Source organism: Crocuta crocuta, unplaced genomic scaffold (assembly GCF_008692635.1).
Source record: "Crocuta crocuta isolate KB4526 unplaced genomic scaffold, BGI_CrCroc_1.0 scaffold59, whole genome shotgun sequence".
NCBI classification, from domain to species: Eukaryota; Metazoa; Chordata; class Mammalia; order Carnivora; family Hyaenidae; genus Crocuta; species Crocuta crocuta.
In genome coordinates this window covers 4,837,794-4,856,904 of record NW_027551578.1, presented here as the reverse complement: position 1 = coordinate 4,856,904, position 19,111 = coordinate 4,837,794, and the positions used below count along the sequence as shown (strand labels likewise).

The 19,111-nt window shown below is 42.6% G+C and overlaps 1 pseudogene; it reads left to right on the top strand.

Moving 5' to 3' along the window:
- Positions 1-17,924: 17,924 nt before the first annotated feature.
- On the top strand, positions 17,925-18,701 carry LOC144221220 (dnaJ homolog subfamily A member 1 pseudogene; annotated as a pseudogene).
- Positions 18,702-19,111: the final 410 nt, after the last annotated feature.

The window sequence follows — 19,111 nt, the reverse complement described above, 5'->3', positions numbered from 1 at the left end:
CTCTTCCCAATTCTCCCCAAACACCTAAGACATTTCTTCTCATTTCAACCGAAAATTCTGTGAGGTCTTTAAATCTCTTACTCTGAAGCTAAATGTTTCTACTTATTTCTTAATGCGTTAAGTCAGTCTGCAAACAAGGACATCACTTTCAAGGCCAAGCAGTCGAGAATCCAAAGGGGACCTGTAGGGTTCTGTTCGAGGCAAAATGGCAAAACCAAAAACACCAGTTACGCCTTCCAAATATTGTAACTCTCATACAGTATTTTGCAGTTCTCCTCTCGAAACAATAGTCCTTCGTTGTAACAGACCTTCTCATAAATATATCAGTTTACATCTGCACACCCGTGTTCATAGCAGCATTATTTGTAATAACTCAAACACAGAAGCAACCCAAGTATCCATCGATGGACAGATGGATAAGAAAATGTGGTCTATACATACAACAGAACATTATTCAGCCTTTTAAAAAAAGGGCAGGGTATTCTGCAGTATGCCACAACATGGATACACCTTGAGGACATTGTGCTAAGTTAAATAAGCCAATCACAAAAAGACAAAATACTGTATGATGCCACTTATATGAATTACTTGGTGTCCTCAAAAGCAAAAGAAAGCACAACGGTGCTTGTCAGAAGGTGGAGAAAAGGAGAGGGGGTAATTACGTTTTAATAGGTATAGAGTTTCACTGTACAAGATGAAGAGTTTTCAGGATGGATGGAGTAATGGCCACGCAGCAGTGTGAGTGTATTTAATACCACTGACCTGTATACTTAAAAATAGTTAAGATGGCAAATTTTATGTGTATTTTACCGCAATAAAAAAACTGAGACTGCAAAAGAATACATATCAGTTCATAAGTACAGGCAGGCCTCAGAGATATGGAGGGTTCGGTTCTAGACCGTGACCATAAAGGGAGTCAGATGAATGTTTCTCTTTCCCAGTGATACACATGACATGCATTCTCTACTACAGTCCGCTGAGTCTAACCGCTGTTGCGAATATACAGAAATATACTGCTATAGCAATAGTAATTGCTACAAGTTGCTAGCCATCATCTGAGCTTTCGGTAAGCTGTAATCACTAATCACAGAGCAGGGTAACACCTATAATAACAATGGAAAAGTCAGGACTAGGGCGAGAATTGCCAAAACGTGACACAGAAATACAGTGTGCCAATGCCGTAGGAAAAGTCACACTGCTGGCAAACTTGCTCCACGTGGGGCTGTCGTGAACCTTCAATTTGCAAAAAGAAACCATGACATCTATGAAGCACAATGAGGCAAAATACAAGAAGATGAGGGATGTCTGCAGAGATAAATCGGTCATATTGAACATGCAGTACGATTTACTTCCCTTTCTCTGTATTTAAAGGAGCAAACAGGCAACTGTTAGAATAAGAATCATAAGCTTTTCACAGAAACTCAAGGGTATGTGATTCAAATTTGCTTCATCCCTAAACTTAAGCAAAAATGTAATATACGCATTTCATTGGCGATAAATACACATGCTATAACCTTCTGAAATAACAGTAGAACTCTATTACTGGTATGCAGTGGCGTGCTAAGCCAGTTCATACCGGCCCGTTAACAGCTCTGTGCGTATCTCTTCCCAGACACACACGCAGTGACGTGACACAGGTAGTGTGAAATCAGCCGCGGAGGGAGTAACTTTGCTATGGAGATGGACACTCGCCACAAAGCAGGGCCCCCGCGTCTACTCCTGAAGAGCCTGGTGAAATGGTCACCAGCACAGAACATGCAGGGTGAGAGAACCCCGCTTTGGTATCTTATATGTCACCATGTGTCATGAACTGAAGCCACGGTAACAAGAAAGACTTCATTCTAGGGTGTCCTAGAATGAAACTGCTTAAGTCTCTTTAATCTCAATTATACCTTCCAATGCTGTCTACGTAGATCAGTGTCTTCCTCGTCCCTCATCTTTTCTTAAAATTCCTCACAAACTAGGGCACCTGGGTGGCTCAGTCGGTTAAGCATCTGACTCTTGATTTCAGCTCTGGTCATGATCTCACGGTTTGTGGGGCAAGCCCCACATCAGGATCTGCGCCCCCAGGAAGGAACCTGCTTCTGATCCTCTATCTCCCGCTCTCTGCCCTTCCCCCACACATTTTCTCTCTCTTCTCAAAGATAAATAAATGCTAAAAAATTTTTCTCACAACTAAGAGTCTGTAAATATTAGCTTGTAGTGAGTATATTCAGAGCTTCCTGCCCCCCCAAAACAATTTTCTTGGGGAGTCAAACCAAAGGCCAGTGTTAGGGGATCCCTAGAGGGACTGTCAGGTTTTTGCTGGCTCCATCCTCATTCTTTTGTGTCCTGGGTGTCAGGCCAAGTGCTTGTGTTGGTGACTATGACAATTTCATCTGCGCTGGACAGAGGGGATAAATGTGGGCATCATCAGAGGCTCAAAAGACGTGTTTGCTTCCCTCTGGAACTTTCAGCAAAGGCAGAGACGGTTATTATTGGAGCCAGCCATTAAGAAGGCAAGTCATACAGGGGCGCCTGGGTGGCTCAGTCAGTTAAGCGTCCGACTTTGGCTCAGGTCATGATCTCATGGTTCATGGGTTCAAGCCCCACATCGGGCTCTGTGCTGATAGGCAGCTCAGAGCCTGGAGCCTGTTTCAGATTCTGTGTCTCATGCTCTCTCTCTCTCAGAAATAAGTAAAACATTAAAAATGTTAAAAAAAAAAAAGGTGAGTCATTCACCCCAGAAGACTGGGGAGAGCCCCCAAAAGTAATGCAAGAGGGCGGCTCTTTGAGATTTCTTCTGGAAGCGGGGGGTAGAAGATAAATTCTGACACAGGACTTTCATGAGAAAAGGGGGAGCAGGGGATTCCGTAAATAAGTCAATGTGTCTCTAAGCTTTCTTTCCTTGGGAGTAAATTCTCAGCTGTCTCTGGTTCTCAGCTTGTGCTGGGGAATGTCTGCAGGACTCGAGCCAGCAGAGGGAGCACAGGGTCTGCGCTGTGACTGCTGGGCGGCTCCTCAGAGAGCAGTCCGACGGAGAAGGCCAGGGAGCCTTTTCTTCACCAGCACATTCGAACCAGCCCTATGAACACAGAGCAGGAACTAAATTCCCGAAGTCAAATTCCCTCTTTGTTCAGATATGGTGGTTTTCTTCCCTCTGGTTGTAAAAGAAATGGGTAACTTCTTTTCTACCCTGAACTTCTGTTTCCCGAGTTTCCTATAAGAATGTTCTAAAAGCACACTGAATACAGTCGAGTTTCTACTAGATTTTTCACAGAAATACACCAATAAGAGCCTTTCTGCCTCTTCTAACTTTGGGTTCAGGGGTTACACAATTCTATAATATGGATGTCAGTTAATGAACTTGATCGATACCCTTTTTTGAATATTCAAAGAATTTTTTTTTAATTTTAGAGAGAGAGGGAGAGAGTGCAAGCAGGGGAGAGGAGCAGAGGGGGAGAGAGAGAGAGAGAGAGAGCGAGAATCTCCAACAGGCTCCATGCTGAGTGTGGTTTGATCCCACAACCCTGGGATCACGACCTAGCCTGAAATCAAGAGTCGGACGCTCAACTGATGGAACCATCCAGGGGCTCCTAAAATTTTTGTTACTATAGTAAAAGATTGTTCTGCAGTTAGGATTATTTTCTCGGGACAAATTACAAGACATACATCATCGTATCTAAGGGTATATGAGCTGTGTGGCTAAAAGCCCATCCAGTTTATATTACCATCGGCTGTGGATGAAATTGCCTGTTTCACAACATCTTAGTGAGCATTTTTCATTGTCGCTTGTCAAAAAGTTGTGTGCGGTAGCAGATTCTTTTGATTACTAGAAAGGCTGAACTTTTTGTCTACTTGGATTATTTATATATTCGAACACAAGTTCATCCATCTGCCCATCGATTCAACAAATGTTTAGGGAGTACCCGCTGTGCATAAGACACTGTGTTAAAAGCTGACACGTTATCTTGAGCCACACGTCATGCTATACCACATTCTATGAAGTCCGCCTTGGAAATGTTTCTAAGTCATCGCCTCCTTTTGTTTCCATGGCCCCAGCTCTTGTCCAGGCACTCAAGAGCTCTTGCAAGGATTATGGGGCCTAAAGTGATCTCCTACTACGTATCCAACCAATACGCTGCACGCTATACTATTCTATCCTTCCTCTACTCGGAAATCTCCCCCTTTTCTCCACCTTCTCCTCACCTTCTGAGCTTCAAGGCCTCTGAGCTTCTGGAACCATCTTACCTTTCCAGTCTTATTTCTATCACCTTCCCTGTCATGCTGCATGCCTAGTGACCTGATCTAGTTGCTGTTCTCTAAACGCTGATGTGATTTTTCGGCACAGGGTGCCCTGGGCCACGTGACCTCTCCACAGCTCTGCCTACAGAGTTCCAGAGCCCCCATGTGAGCCTGGCTCAAACACCTCCTTCACCAGGAAGGCCATGATGCAGACACTTCCCCATTCAGAACCCAGATGGTATCCATATACCCTCTCCACAATGCCCAGAGCCCAGTGTCCCCTTTCCTTGAGGCCTCTCCTCTCTCCTAGGCCACCCCCTCTGGGTGCCACTATGGAATGGCCAAGGGTGACTCACTCATTTTTGTATCCTGTTACCTAGAAAAGTCCTGGCACACAACTGTCCCTCCACAAACCTTTGCTAGAATAAATAATGAAGGGAAAAACATATGGGGAAATGAAAGCGCTGGCAACCAGGTAGAGAGGTCAGTCTGCAAAAGCAGAGAGAAACAGCCCTGAGAGGGTCAAGGCCGTCCACAGGGGTTCCTGAGGCCCAGCTGCATTCCCACCCTTCGGCCACACGGAGGTGAGCCATTAGTGGGCTTCAGGACATACCTGCGTCTACGTTCTTTCATGCCCTGCTTCTCTGAGGCAAGTGCCTTCAAATGGTGCCCAAGGGGTGATGGAGGTTTAACCCATGGGCTCTACAGCAGAAATTCCAGAAAGGACACATCTGCACTCTCAAATTCCTTCCTGCCCGCAGACCCTGGAGAAGGCGAACTGCAGCAGGAATGTTCTTCCTGGCACAAGCCCCGAGGCGGTGTGAGGATGTCTTGATCCTGGCCTCAAGCCAAAGGGCTGACTCACTCCTGCTGCAAGGGATGATCCACAAGGAAGACTGCCCCAAGGGACTCCCGTGTTGCAAGGCAAACCACGTTGGCATGTGCCACCTGCCTGTGTCAGGGGCTGCCTCCAGCAGGCGCTCAGAGCAGAATGGCTTTCCCAGGTAGAATATTCCTCCCTCCGCGATTTTCAACAGGCGTTTCAAACCCTTCTTAAGCAAGAGGCTCTGTCAGGCCACCTGCTACCCAGAATCCAGTCCATACACAATCAGAATAAACTGTGTCCATACACCTAGGACCTGCTATCACGTGAGGGAGACTTAGAGAAATCAAAAAACCAAAAGGCACGGTTACAAAGAGCAGCCTGGAATCTCACTAGGATGGGTTTCTCTTCCTTTGCTCAAAACAAAACAAAACAAAACAAAACAACAAAGTGATTGCTCTTTCTGGACGCAAACATGAGGTCATCGTACTGGACATGCATGATATTTTAAATGAAAGATTAGGAATAATGGGGTTTCTGGTCGCTTATTCCCGTAAATAACAGCATTTTAGGCAGTCTTTTTTCTAAGGGACCGTATGCTTCCTGCATACATCATTCATACCTGGAAGGAAAGAGAAGGAATTACAGATACTGTGCTGCCAGGCAAATACCCAAATAAGCAAGTCAGAGTTTCCAAATACTAGAGATAGAAAACATAAAGGGCGCCACTCACTCTGTCCAGCCGTATTTATTTATAATTTATACTCTGCTTCTGTGAGTAAAAGGATGTAAGAAAAAGTCTTACTCCTTTACCTAATAAGGGCCAGGGCCTCTGCAAACTACCTGCATATGCCTTCTCACTTCATTTGTAAAACTTGCTTTATAGCCAAGAAAACCAAGGCTGAGAATTAAATAAAGTGACTGAGGTCACATAGTTAGAAATGCAGGGAGCTGGGGTTTGACCTCATATCTATCTATGTGAACAGGTCTGTGTTCTTTCTCTTCCTCTGTCCTCAATTTCACAGCCATACACCTGATACTGAATTGACTAAGATGCTTTCCACTGTAGGTAACATACTGCTTGGTGTACCAGGTTGGATCGCCGGCCCCAATTCCTCACTCCCCACAGCCTGTCTTACACCTTCGCAGCGCCCGCCCTACTGTGGATGGAGTACCTTTTCCCAACCCATTAAAATGGTTGGGTTTGGCCACTGACTTGCTTTTCCATGAGAACATGCTGAGGGCGAGTCCCGGTCCAAGAAGGATGATGGCCGGCAAGTGGAGCACAGTAGAAGCTAACCCACAGCCCAGAGTCAAGTCCAGACACACAGTGTAAAGTAGAGGCGCTCCGATAGGCTCCCCACAGATCTGCCAGGCTCAGATCCATGAGCCTGAGAATAATGACTTTGTTGGAAGACACTGAGATTTTGAGGCTGCTTGCTAGATAGCATTATTGTGTTAATATTAACCAATGGAATGGATTCAAATGGTTTACATAAACCCACACAGCAAGATGTAGAGGGGTTCTGGGACTGGTGTGGTGGATCCATGGTGCTAACAAAGACAAATGTTCTTTTTCATTCTACCACGTGGCTGTATCGAGGCTCTCAGCAATGCTTCCCCTCATGGCAGCCCAATGGCTACAATAGCTCTTCCATATATTGCATCTTCACAGGACAGCATTGCAAGGAGCAAGAAAAGTGGTGGATGTTATAGACTGAATTGTGCCCTCTTCCTCAAATTCATATGTTGAAGCCATAACCCCAATGTGACTCTTATTTGAAGATAAGACTCTCAAGGAGATAATCAAAGTTAAATGAGTCTGATAGTACTAGTGTCCTGCTAAGAAGACGAAGAGACACCATAGCTCACTCTTTCTCTGTGTACTTGCACACACAGAAGAAAAGCCAGGTGAGGAAACAGAGGAAGAAATATCTATGAGATCTCGCCAAAACCCAGCTCCGTCGGTACTCGCATCTGGGGCTTCTAGCATTCTGTGGTATTTTGTGACAGCAGCCTCAGCAGACTAAATGGTAGGGTAAAATGGGCTTCTTTGACATTGCTCTTTCATCATTGAGGAAAATCCTTCCCACAAGTCCCTTGGCAGACTCCTATTCCAGGCCTCATCGCCCAGAACTAGTCACATGACCACTTCAGGCCAATCAGCGGCAAGCAAGAATGAGATTGCCATCATTGCCTCAACCAATCATGATGAATTACCTAGGGCTGGGAACACTGCCTCCCCAACAAATCTTGGGTGTATATCCTTCAGGAGCTAGGACATTCTGTAATCACAAATTCCCGTGGCTTACAACAAAGGTTTATTTCAAACTCACATGACATTGTCTATTATGGATTGGCTGCAACTCTACTCTAGTTTCTTTGCCCTGACACCCAGGGTGTTGCATCATGGAACATGGAATGTGGATGGAACCGGAGCTCGGCTGATCTCATGGTTGAGGGAACAGAGAACAGGATAAACCTCAAGCTGGCTCTATGGCTTCTGCCCAAAAGTGACATGCATGATCTCCATTCACATTTCATTAGCTAGGGCAAATCTCATGGCTAGTCTTGATGGAAAGAAGGCAAGCAAGGACAATCTTCCCCTGGGGAGGGGAAACTGATCTTTCTGAACAATAATACAATCTAAAGCATTGCCTTCCTGGTCACAAATGCTCCCTTCTCTTCCCACATGCAGAACACCCTCACCCTTTCCTTGAGGGAGATAGCCCCTCCTATCACTTCCCAGCTCAAAGTGCAGGAGTCTCTGCGTAGTGCCTGATTGTATCTTCCAAGAGTTACATACATGGCTCTTCTTTACTGGAAGACATCTCTCACCTCCCACCCCAAATGTGATACACAATAGTGAATTCCTGACAGTAGGAGGAAAATCACTCCAACCCAAATTCCCATTTGGAGAGGGAAAGAAGTGGCTACATAAATTAACCGATGACCTATAATTATTTTGAAGAGGCACTGAGTAGATATGTCAGGGGCCCTTGCTTGAGGGCAAAGGATCTTCTCTGATGAGGCTCTGATCTTATATCCTGGGAGTAGCTTCCCCTGTATTGTTCTCCTTGCCAGTGATTCTAACCTGTAGGAGGTCTTCTTTAAGATTATCTTTGTCAGCCAAATCTGAAAATAACACTGGAAGATATTCCCTCTTTGGGAACTGAATCAGTCTCAGTCTGCTGCTACCCATAAAAAGCTGGGGTCTAAGAGTTGTCTTATTCTTTCTTCCTTCATTGAGATACAACTGACATATAACATTGTATAAATTCTAACCAGCACAATGTGTTGATATGACCACTCATATACTGTAATGTTATTGCCACTGTAGTGTTAGCTAACACTTCCAGAATGTCACATAACCACTATTTCCTTTTTGTGTGGTGAAAATATTTAAGATCTACCCTTTTAGCAACTTGCAACTATACAGCATGGTTATCTGCACTCAATCAGATCCCCAGAACTTATTCATCTTCTAACTGAAAGTCTGTACTATAGCCTAACATCTCCCTACCCCGCACACCTCAGTAATCATCATTGTGCTCTCTGTTTCTACAAGCTTGGCTTTTTTTTTTTTTTTTTAAAGATCCCATATAGATGTGATAGCAAACTGTATTTGTATGACTCTTTCTGACTTGTATCACTTAGCATAATGTCCTCAAGTTCTACCTCTGTTGCAGACAGACACCAAGACATATTCTAATTAAATTTGCAAAATACAGTTATAAAGAAAAAAATACTAAAAGCAGGAAGACAAAAGAAGTCATTAACTTACAATGGAAGCCCCATAAGACTAGCAGGAGATTTTTCAACAGAAACTTTACAAGCCAGAAGGGAGTGGTGTGATATACTCAAAGTACTGACCAGGAAAAATCGAGAATACTCTATCCAGCAAGGCTGTCATTCAGAATAGATGAAGAGATAGAATTTCTCAGATAAACAAAAACTAAAGGAGTTTGTGACCACTAAACCAGCTCTGCAAGAAATATTAAAAGGGACTCTTTGCATGTAAAAGACCAAAGGTGACAGTATAGAGGTAGAAAACACAAAAGTAGTAAAAATGAGCATTTCTGTAAAAAAGTCAGTCAAGCAACTGACAAAAAAGGATATGAAATATAATAATACATACCAAAAATGTGAAGAGGGAAGGAGAAAAGAATGGGCTCAAACTTAAATGACCATCAACTAATATAGACTGCTATATGTGGAAGAAGTCATACATAAACCTAGCATTAACCATTTATCACAAACCACTAACATATGCAAAGAATAAAGAGAAAGAAATCCAAATACATCACTAAAGAAAATCAGCAAACCACAACAGAGAGAAAGATAGGAAAGGACCGGAGAAAATCTTCAGAAACAACCACAAAACAAGTAATAAAATGTCAGTAAGTACGTATTTATCAATTAATTACTTTGAATGTAAATGGACTATATGCTCCAATCAAAAGGCTTAGGGTGGAAGAATAAAATAGCAAACCCCATCTATATGCTGCCTCTAAGAGACCTATTTTAGACCTAAAGACACCTGCAGATTGAAAATGAGAGGATGGCGAAACATCTATCATGCACACGGATGCCAAAAGAAAGCTGGGGTAGCAATAATTATATTGGACACAAGAGACTTTAAAACAAAGATTATAGTAACAAGAGTCACAGAAGGACACTATATAATAATAAAGGAGACAATCCAACAATATCTAAAAATTGTAAATATTTATGCACCCAACATAGAAGTATGTAAATACATAAAACAATAACGTAATTGATAATACAATAATAGTAGGAGACTTTAACACCCCGCTTATATCAAGAAAAAATCATCTAAACAGAATATCAACAAAGAAACAATGACTTTGAGTGACACATTGGACTAGATGGATTTAACAAATATATTCAGAGCACTCCATCCTAAAACAATAACATACACATTCTTTTCAAGTGCACATAAAACTTTCTCCAGAACAGATCACATATTAGTTCACAAGACAAACATCAACAAATTCAAGAGGATCAAAATTATATGATGCATATTTTCTGACCACAAAACTATGAAACTAGAAGTCAACCACAAGATCAAATATGGTAAAGCCACAAATACATGGAGGTTAAACAGCATGCCACTAAACAATGAATGGGTCAGCCGGGAAATCAGAGAAGAAATTTAAAAAGAACACAGAAACAAATGAAAATGAACACACCATGGTTCAAACTCTCTGGGATGCAGCAAAAGCAGTTCTAAGAGAGAAATATATAGCAATACAGGCCTACCTGTAGAATCTAGAAAAAATCTTTAGGGCGCCTCAGTGGTTCAGTTGGTTAAACAGCTGATTCTTGGTTTTGGCTCAGGTCATGATCTCACAGTTCATGGGATTCAGCACTGTGTCCAGCTCCCTGCTAATAGTGTGGAGCCTGCTTGGGATTCTCTCTCTCTCTCTCTCTCTCTCTCTCTCTCTCTCTCTCTCTGCCTCCCCTACTCATGTGCTCTCCCTCTCTCTCAAAATAAATAAATTTTTTTAAAAAAGAAGAAAAATCTCAAGCAAACAACCTAATCTTACACCTTAAGGAGCTAGAAGAACAAAACCTAAAACTAATAGAAGGAAAGACATAATAAAGATTAGAGCAGAAATAAATGATACAGAAACGAAACAAAGAAAACAGAACACATCAATGAAACCAGGAGCTAGTTCTTTGAAAAAAAATCAATAAAATTGATAAACATCTAGCTAGACATATCAAGAAAAAAAGGACTCAAGCAAATAAAATCATAAATGAGAAAGGAGAAATAACCAACAGCACAGAAATATAATTACTCATAAGAGAATATTATGAAAAACTATATGCCCAACAAATTGTACAACCTACAAGAAATGGATAAATTCCTAGAAATATATAAACTACTGAAAATGAAATAGGAAGGAATAGAAAATTTGAACAGACTGGGGTGCCTGGATGCTTAGTCAGTTTAGCATCTGAATTCGGCTCAGGTCATGATCTTTGGCTTCTGAGACAGTCTCTTCAAGAGACGGCATTGGGAAAACCAGGCAGCGACATCATACGATGAAGAATGAAACTGGACCACTTTCTGACATCATACACAAAAATTAATTCAAAATGGATTAAAGACCTAAATGTGAGACCTGAAACCCTAAAAGTCCTACAAGAGAACACAGGCACTAACTTCTCTGACATTAGACATGTCAACTTTTTTTTTTCTAGATAGGTGTCCTGAGTGAAGGAAACAGAAGCAAAAATAAACTATCTGCACTACAGCAAAATAAAAAGCTTCTGCACAGCAAAGGAAACAATCAGCACAACCAAAAGGCAACCCACAGAATGGGAGAAGGGATTTGCATATGACATCCAATGAAGGCCTAATATCCAAAATATATGAAGAACTTGTAAATCTCAACACCCAATAAAAGCAAATAACCCAACTAAAAACTGGGGAGAAGCCATGAACTGACATTTCTCCAAAGAATACACCCAGATGCCCAATAGATGGATGAAAAGATGCTCAAAATCACTGATCATCAGGGAAATTCAAATCAAAACCACAATGAGATACCACCTCACACCGGTCAGAATGGCTAAAATCGACAACACAAGAAACAACCAGTGTTGACAAGGATGAAGAATCAAAGGAGCCCTTGTGCACTGCTGGTGGGAATGCAAACTGGCACAGCCACTGTGGAAAAGTGTGGAGGTTTCTCAAAAAGTTAAAAATAGAACTACTTTAAGATCCAGAAACCACACTATTTAGTATTTACCCAAAAGAATAAGAACTCGAATTCAAAAGGATTCATGTACCCCTATGTTTATAGCAGCATTATTTACAATATCCAAGGTATGGAAGCAGCCCAAGTATCCATCAAGTGATGAATCAATAAAGATACGTGCGTGTGTGTGTAAACACATATACACCACGGAATATTATTCAGCCATAAAAAAGAATGAAATCTTGCTACTTGCAATGATATGAATGGAGCAAGAGAATATAATATTTAGTGAAGTAAGTCAGAGAAAGACAAATACCGTATGAGTTCACTCATATGTGGAATTTAAGAAACCAAACAAATAAGCAAAGGAAAAAAGAAGGAGAGTCAAAGCAAGAAACAGACTTTTAATTGCAGAGCACAGTACGATGGTTACCAGAGGGACGGAGGGGAGGCTGGGTTAAATAGGTGATGGAAGTTAAGGAGGGCACTTGTGATAAGCACAGGATGATGTATGAAACTGCGGATTCACTATATTATACACCTGAAATTAATATAACACTGTATGTTAGGTAACTGGAATTAAGATAAAAACATTAAAAAAAGAAATATATTATTTAAGAAAAGATCCATCCCTCTTGCTGCAAATGGCTGATTTATTTCTCATGGCTGAATAATATTCCATTGTATACGTATACCATTAATCTTCTTTGTCCACTAATCCACAGATGTTCAGTTAGAGTTGTTTCCACATCCTGCTATTGTGAGCAACGTATGGGAAGTACAGATCTCTTGGAGATTCTGTTTTCATGTCCTTTCGGTATATACCCAGGAGTGGAATGGCTGGATCATATGGTATTTCTTTTTTTAAAATTGGTGAAGAACCTCTGTACTATCTTCCATAGTGGCTGCACTGATCTACATTCCCACCGACAGTGCACTAGGGTGCCCATTTCTCCACATCCTTACCAAAACTTGTCATCTCTTGTCTTTTTTAGAGCCTTCTGAGGAGGTTTGAGGTACAATTCATTGTGGTTTTGACTGGCATTTCCCTGGTAATAGCGAGGATCTTACCATGTACCTCTTGGTTATCTGTCANCGAGATCATGACCTAAGCAAAGTTGGACGCTTAACTGACTAAGCCACCCAGGTGTCCCTGGCCATTTTTAAATCAGATTGTTTGCTACTTATTATTGAGTTGTCTGAGTTCTTTACATATTTTGGATATTAACCCCTGATGACACACATGGTTTGCAAAGATTCTCTCCCATTCTGTAAGCTGCCTTTTCATTTTGTTGATAGTTTCTTTTGCTGTGCAGAAATTCTTTAGTTTGATGTGGTTTATGCAGTTTGATGTGGTTTTTGTTTTGTTTTGTCTTTGCTTTTGTTTTTTGCCACTGTCACTTGTGATTTTGTTGTCCCATCCAAAACGTTGTTGTCAAGATCAACGTCAGAGCTTTTCGTCTATGTTTTATTCTAGCAGTTTTATTGTTTCAGGTATTATATTTAAGTCTTTAATCCATTTGGAGTGAATTTTTGTGAGTGCTCTAAGATAGGGATCCAATTTCTTTTCTCTGCATGTGGATGGTCAGTCTTCCCAGCACCATTTATTGAAGAGGCTGTCTTTTCCCCAGTAGGTATTCTTGGCTCCCTTGTCAAATATTAAAAGAATGCATATGTGGAGGGTTACTTATGGGCTCTTGATACTTTTTCATTGATCTATGTGTCTATTTTTTATGCTGGAATGATACTGTTTTGATTAAATACAGATTTGTGGTATAGTTTGAAGTCAGGAAGTATGATGCCACCAGTTTCTCAGGATTGCTTTATCTATCCAGGTTTTTTGTGGCTCCATACAAATGTGAGGATTTTTTTGTTTCTGTGAAAAGGAAGTTGGAATTTTTAAAAAAATTTTTAATGTTTATTCATTTTCACGAGAGAGACAGGACACGATCCGGAAAGGGGCAGAGACAGAGAAGGAGACACAGAATCCTAAACAGGCTCCAGGCTCTGAGCTGTCAGCACAGAGCCCGACACGGGGCTTGAACTTGGGAACGGCGAGATCATGACCCGAGCGGAAGTTGGACGCTTAACCAACTGAGCCACCCAGGTGCCCTGACATTGGAATTTTAATAGGGACTGCATTGAATGCAACTGAATGTATAAATGGCTTCAGGTCTAGGAATATTTTAACAGTATTCATTCTTCTGATCCACAAACATGGAATATCCTTCCATTTGTGACTCCTTCAATTTCTTCCATCAATGTCTTGCATTTTTCAGAGTACAGATCTTTCACCTCAGCTAAATTTATTCCTAAGTATTTTTCTGTTTTTGATGCTATTATGAATGGGATTGTTCTTTTTTCTTTTTCAGATGTTTCACTGTTAGAGTATAGAAATGCAACTGGTTTTTCTGCACGTTGGTTTTACATCCTGCAACTTTACCAAATCCATGTATCAGTTCCAACAGTTTTCAGTCGATTCCTCAGCATTTTGTATATATAAGATTTTCTATACGTAAGTGAATCCCCTGCAGACAGCATAGAGTTGGGTCTTTGATTTGTTTTTTTAAATCCATGCAGCCACTCTGTGACTTCTGATTAGATATACCAATCCATTTGCACTTAGAATAATTATTGGGACACCTGAGTGGCTCAGTCGCTTGGGCGTCCGACTTCAGCTCAGGTCACAATCTCATAGTTCATGGGTTCGAGCCCCGCGTCGGGCTCTGTGCTGACACCTTGGAGCCTGGAGCCTGCTTTGGATTCTGTGTCTCCCTCTCTCTCTGCTCACGCTCTATCTCTCAAAAATGAATAAACGTTAAGAAATAAAACAAAATAAAATAAAAAGAATAATTATTAATGTTATTACCTCCGTCTTCTTGTTTTCTGGCTGTTCCATAGTTCCTTTGTTCCTTTTTGACTCTCTTGCGGCCTCTCCCCTTTCGAAACCAATGTTGCAATTGGACAGATCCTTGTGGTTCTTAATGCGATTGCAAGATGCCCTTCAGCAACAACCATCAGGTAACTTGGAAAAATAAAGGTTTATTACTTACAAGACCTCGAAACTACATCGCATACCTGGGCCTACAAGTAGGTCACTGGTAGATAGAGGGCGAGCCCACAGGCCAGCAGTTCTGTTTTTACTGGGGTGCAGAAGCGTGGGGAGAAAATAAAAACACAAGTGTCTCCAACGGTGACTGAATTCAAGTGAGATCTCTGAAACCAAGAAGCTTCAGGTGGGGAAGGCAGCATGGCTCTTTTATCTAGTTGAGTGGCTGGCAAGGTGTTGATTCCAGTTGAAGTGGAGGCCCCCTTGAAATGAATGCCCTTGCAATCAAAACTTGAGCCAAGCAGGCACTTGCATTATATAAAAGAGAAAAAAAGGACTGTCAGGGGTTATACTGCATATATCTAAAGCTGTGACCATGACACAGCCTGACAATCCTTCTGAGTTACTGCCACGGAGGCCTACGACTCCGAGGGTTGCAGAGTCCTTGAGAACTTTTGCTTAGCAGCAGTCCCGAAGGCCACGCACTCTCCCAGACCCACACACTCTGGGACCCTTTGGCCTCTGAGGGTGGCCTTGAAGCCAGATGCACTTGTGATCGGAGGCAGATGCGTAGATGCAGCGCATTTCTCTTATGAATAACAATGACACAGAATTGCCAAGACAACATCAGGGAAGCATTGAGGAAGGGGAATAATCGAGGCAGGCACAGGCACATCCGTTTTACTGGTCACCTTTCCAGGGACAAACAGGCTGAAACTCAACTGTGGACTCTCATGCACTGACCCAAAGGCTGTGTTCCAAATTTTACCCACAAGGCTACATCCATCTTTTTTTTTTCTCTTGTCTTCTCCACCAACTTCCATCTATTTATGGTGAAGCTAATCTCACATATGTATTTTGTGGGGATTTCCCTTCCCAAAGCACTTGAATGTCTACGTAGAGTGACGTATAACTTTGCACAGTGTCGATGTGATATTCAGATAATCCTGATGTCGGTGAATTTTCCCAGGCTCTGCCCCGTTCGTTTTTCCTTCTCTCCCATTTGTTTGGCTTCTATTTCAGTTACAAGCAGATAAATGAGCTTGTTTGGCCATCTGTGTGTGTCTCCTGCCAAATACTTCTTCAGAAGTTCAGGCTTCAGCTGCTGTGGTTTGGAGGCTCCGTGTGGGGAGCCGACAGCTGCTCGAGGAACTTGACTCGGTACTTCTCTGGGGTCTGGAACTGCAGAAGTGAGAGAGGAGATGGGAAGAGCCGACCACGTCAAGGATGGTGGTCATGGATGGATGACATTTGGGGTTCTGATGCTCTCACCCTCAGTTGGATTCTCACCTTCTGGGCAGTGAGACATGCAGACCTCAGGCACTCACCCATCCATCTTTCACCCACCAAGGGAGGAAATAATGTTCATACCTTGCAGACTAAGAAAATGCAATTGCTGAAAGGGCTGGGCTCTTCTGGAAAAGGCCACCTGTCTCTTTTCTTGCTCAGACCATCCAGGATATAGTCCCCGACCTTGCTTTTCTGTCTCCTCCAGAACAAGGACACAGGAGTAAAAAACAAACACACAACAACAAAAAACATCACAAACAAATCTGACCCAGATAGGAATTTGGACTGAGATCTCATTCTCAAGTTTTCAAGAGTACAATGGCAGATCTGGAAGACATGAGCTTTTCTCTTGCTCCTGGGTGAAGAGGGGGAAGAGTAAATTCTTTCTCTGTAGCCGTTGGCATGGCTACTTTCTGAAGGGCTGTAAGCTGGATCCAGACATTCGCACAGAAGTTGTGTGTGGCATGGCAGTGCCGCCTCTTCCAGTTGAAAGCAGTGTGGGGGATGGAGGCATTCTCCTCTCCGTGGGGCAAAGAACAACTCTCTAGCCTATACTTTAGGCTGCTTGAATCTGGGGCAGAAAATGCACTCGGCATTTTAGGTCTCTCTGGATTGGACCACAACAAAAATCAAATGCTTTGCCTACAGTTAAATGATTCTCAATAATGAAGAATCTGGTTTGGGTTTGTTTTTTTTTAACGTTTAGTTATCTTTGAATGAGAGCACAAGTGAGGGAGGGGCAGAGAGGGGGACAGAGGATCAGAAGCAGGCTCTGTGCTGACAGCAAGAAGCCCGATGTGGGGCTTGAACCCATAAACCATGAGATCATGACCTGAGCCGAAGTCGGACACACAACGGACTGAGCCACCCAGGAGCCCTAAGAAACTCTGTTTGAACTTACCTCCTGGCCACTATTTGACTTCCGGGCCTTCCAACCCATTTTTTTTTTTTTTGTCCTAATGATGTAGAAAGAGAAATGTGCCATGACTTGTTTGCAAACTTTTAGCAACCTGAGAATTCTTGAACATAAATAGATCTGTAAGAGCACTAGGCAGATCTTCCTAGGCTCAGGAAAAGAGCAACATGTATTGAGCACTTCCTGTGTGCCAAGAACCATCCTAAGCATGTATTTTCTTATTTAATCTTCATAAACACCCATATAAACTTAGGTAACTTCGCTATGAATGGGTTTGCTAAACTTTCTCAATTCACATGAATCCCCTACATATGTAGGGGACGAACTACATATGTAGTACGTAGGAGACGACCATAACAGTGACGTCAGCCAGGTGGAGGGTCTCTTATTACCGCTACCTTATTCGAGTTCTCAGGGCTGTCTAGGCCAAGAATATGATGCCATGTTTCTTTTATAAATGCGACCAACAGTAAGTATTCATTGAAAAGGAGTATTTACCAAGTGAGAAAGAGAGGCTCTCTGCCCACACGGAGCTCCCAAGATATAGAGGAAAGTGAACACAGCTACTTAATGAATGCCCACTGCAGTGCATAGTGGAAGGCACAGAGGCTGAGACCTGCTCAGTGGCTCAAGGATGCCTTCTCGGAGACCTGCAGGATGACAAGGAGTGATCCCAGCTAATTCGGGATGGAAAGGCTAAGAGAAAAGCATTCCCAGCGGAGGGAAAGGCATGAGTGGAGACCATCTGGTGGGAAGGAACTATGCTCCAAAGGGCTGGATGAGGACCCGAGTAGTTGGAGTGCAGTGGGTGGACTGAAGAGGGAAGGGCGGGGGGGCGATGAGATAGACCACCACCAAAGAACGGCTCCAGAAAACACTCAAACGGCTCTGCAAAAGAATGTGATTTGCGACAAATGTGAAGGCCGAGGTGGAAAGAAAGGAGCAGTAGAGTGTTGTCCCAATTGCCGAGGTACTGGAATGCAAATAAGAATTCATCAGATAGGACCTGGAATGGTTCAGCAAATTCAGTCTGTGTGCATGGAGTGCCAGGGCCTTGGGGAAAGGATCAGTCCTAAAGATAGATGTAAAAGCTGCAATGGAAGGAAGATAGTTCGAGAAAAGAAGATTCTAGAAGTTCATATTGACAAAGGCATGAAAGATGGCCAGAAGATAACATTCCATGGTGAAGGAGACCAAGAACCTGGACTGGAACCAGGAGATATTATCATTGTTTTAGATCAGAAGGACCATGCTGTTTTTACTCGGCGAGGAGAGGATCTTTTCATGTGTATGGACATACAGCTGGTTGAAGCACTGTGCGGCTTCCAAAAGCCAATATCTACTCTTGACAACAGAACCATTGTCATCACCTCTCACCCAGGTCAGATTGTCAAGCATGGAGATATCAAGTGTGTGCTGAATGAAGGCATGCCAATTTATCGTAGACCATATGAAAAAGGACGCCTAATCATTGAATTTAAGGTAAACTTCCCTGAGAATGGCTTTCTCTCTCCTGATAAACTCTCTTTGCTGGAAAAACTCCTACCTGAGAGGAAAGAAGTAGAAGAGACTGATGAAATGGACCAGGTAGAACTGGTGGACTTTGATCCAAATCCGGAAAGACGGCGCCATTACAATGGAAGAAGCGTATGAGGATGATGAACATCACCCTAGGGGAGGTGTTCAGTGTCAGACCTCTTAATGGGGCCAGTGAACAACACTGCTGGCATTCTATATGCAGTAGTGAACAAGTGAAGGACTATAATCATAGCTCACTACTTGCTATTGTTTTTGTTTTAATATTCAATATAGTAGTGTTTTAAAAGTTAAATGAAGAATAAAATATATAAAAGCTCAAAAAAAAAAAAATAACAAATGGCATAAATAACGGAGAGGCTGAGCTGGGATCCCTGCCCTGCCCCGACCCAGCTATTTCGGGCAGAAGTTACATGCTCTGTAGAAAGAAACACATACATAATCCACCTTCTGCATGAGGCCTCAATTTCTGGTGCCATGGGGACACCGTGGTTGAGTTTAGCAGCTTAGGACTAAGATACAAGGAGTCCCTTCCTCCCCCT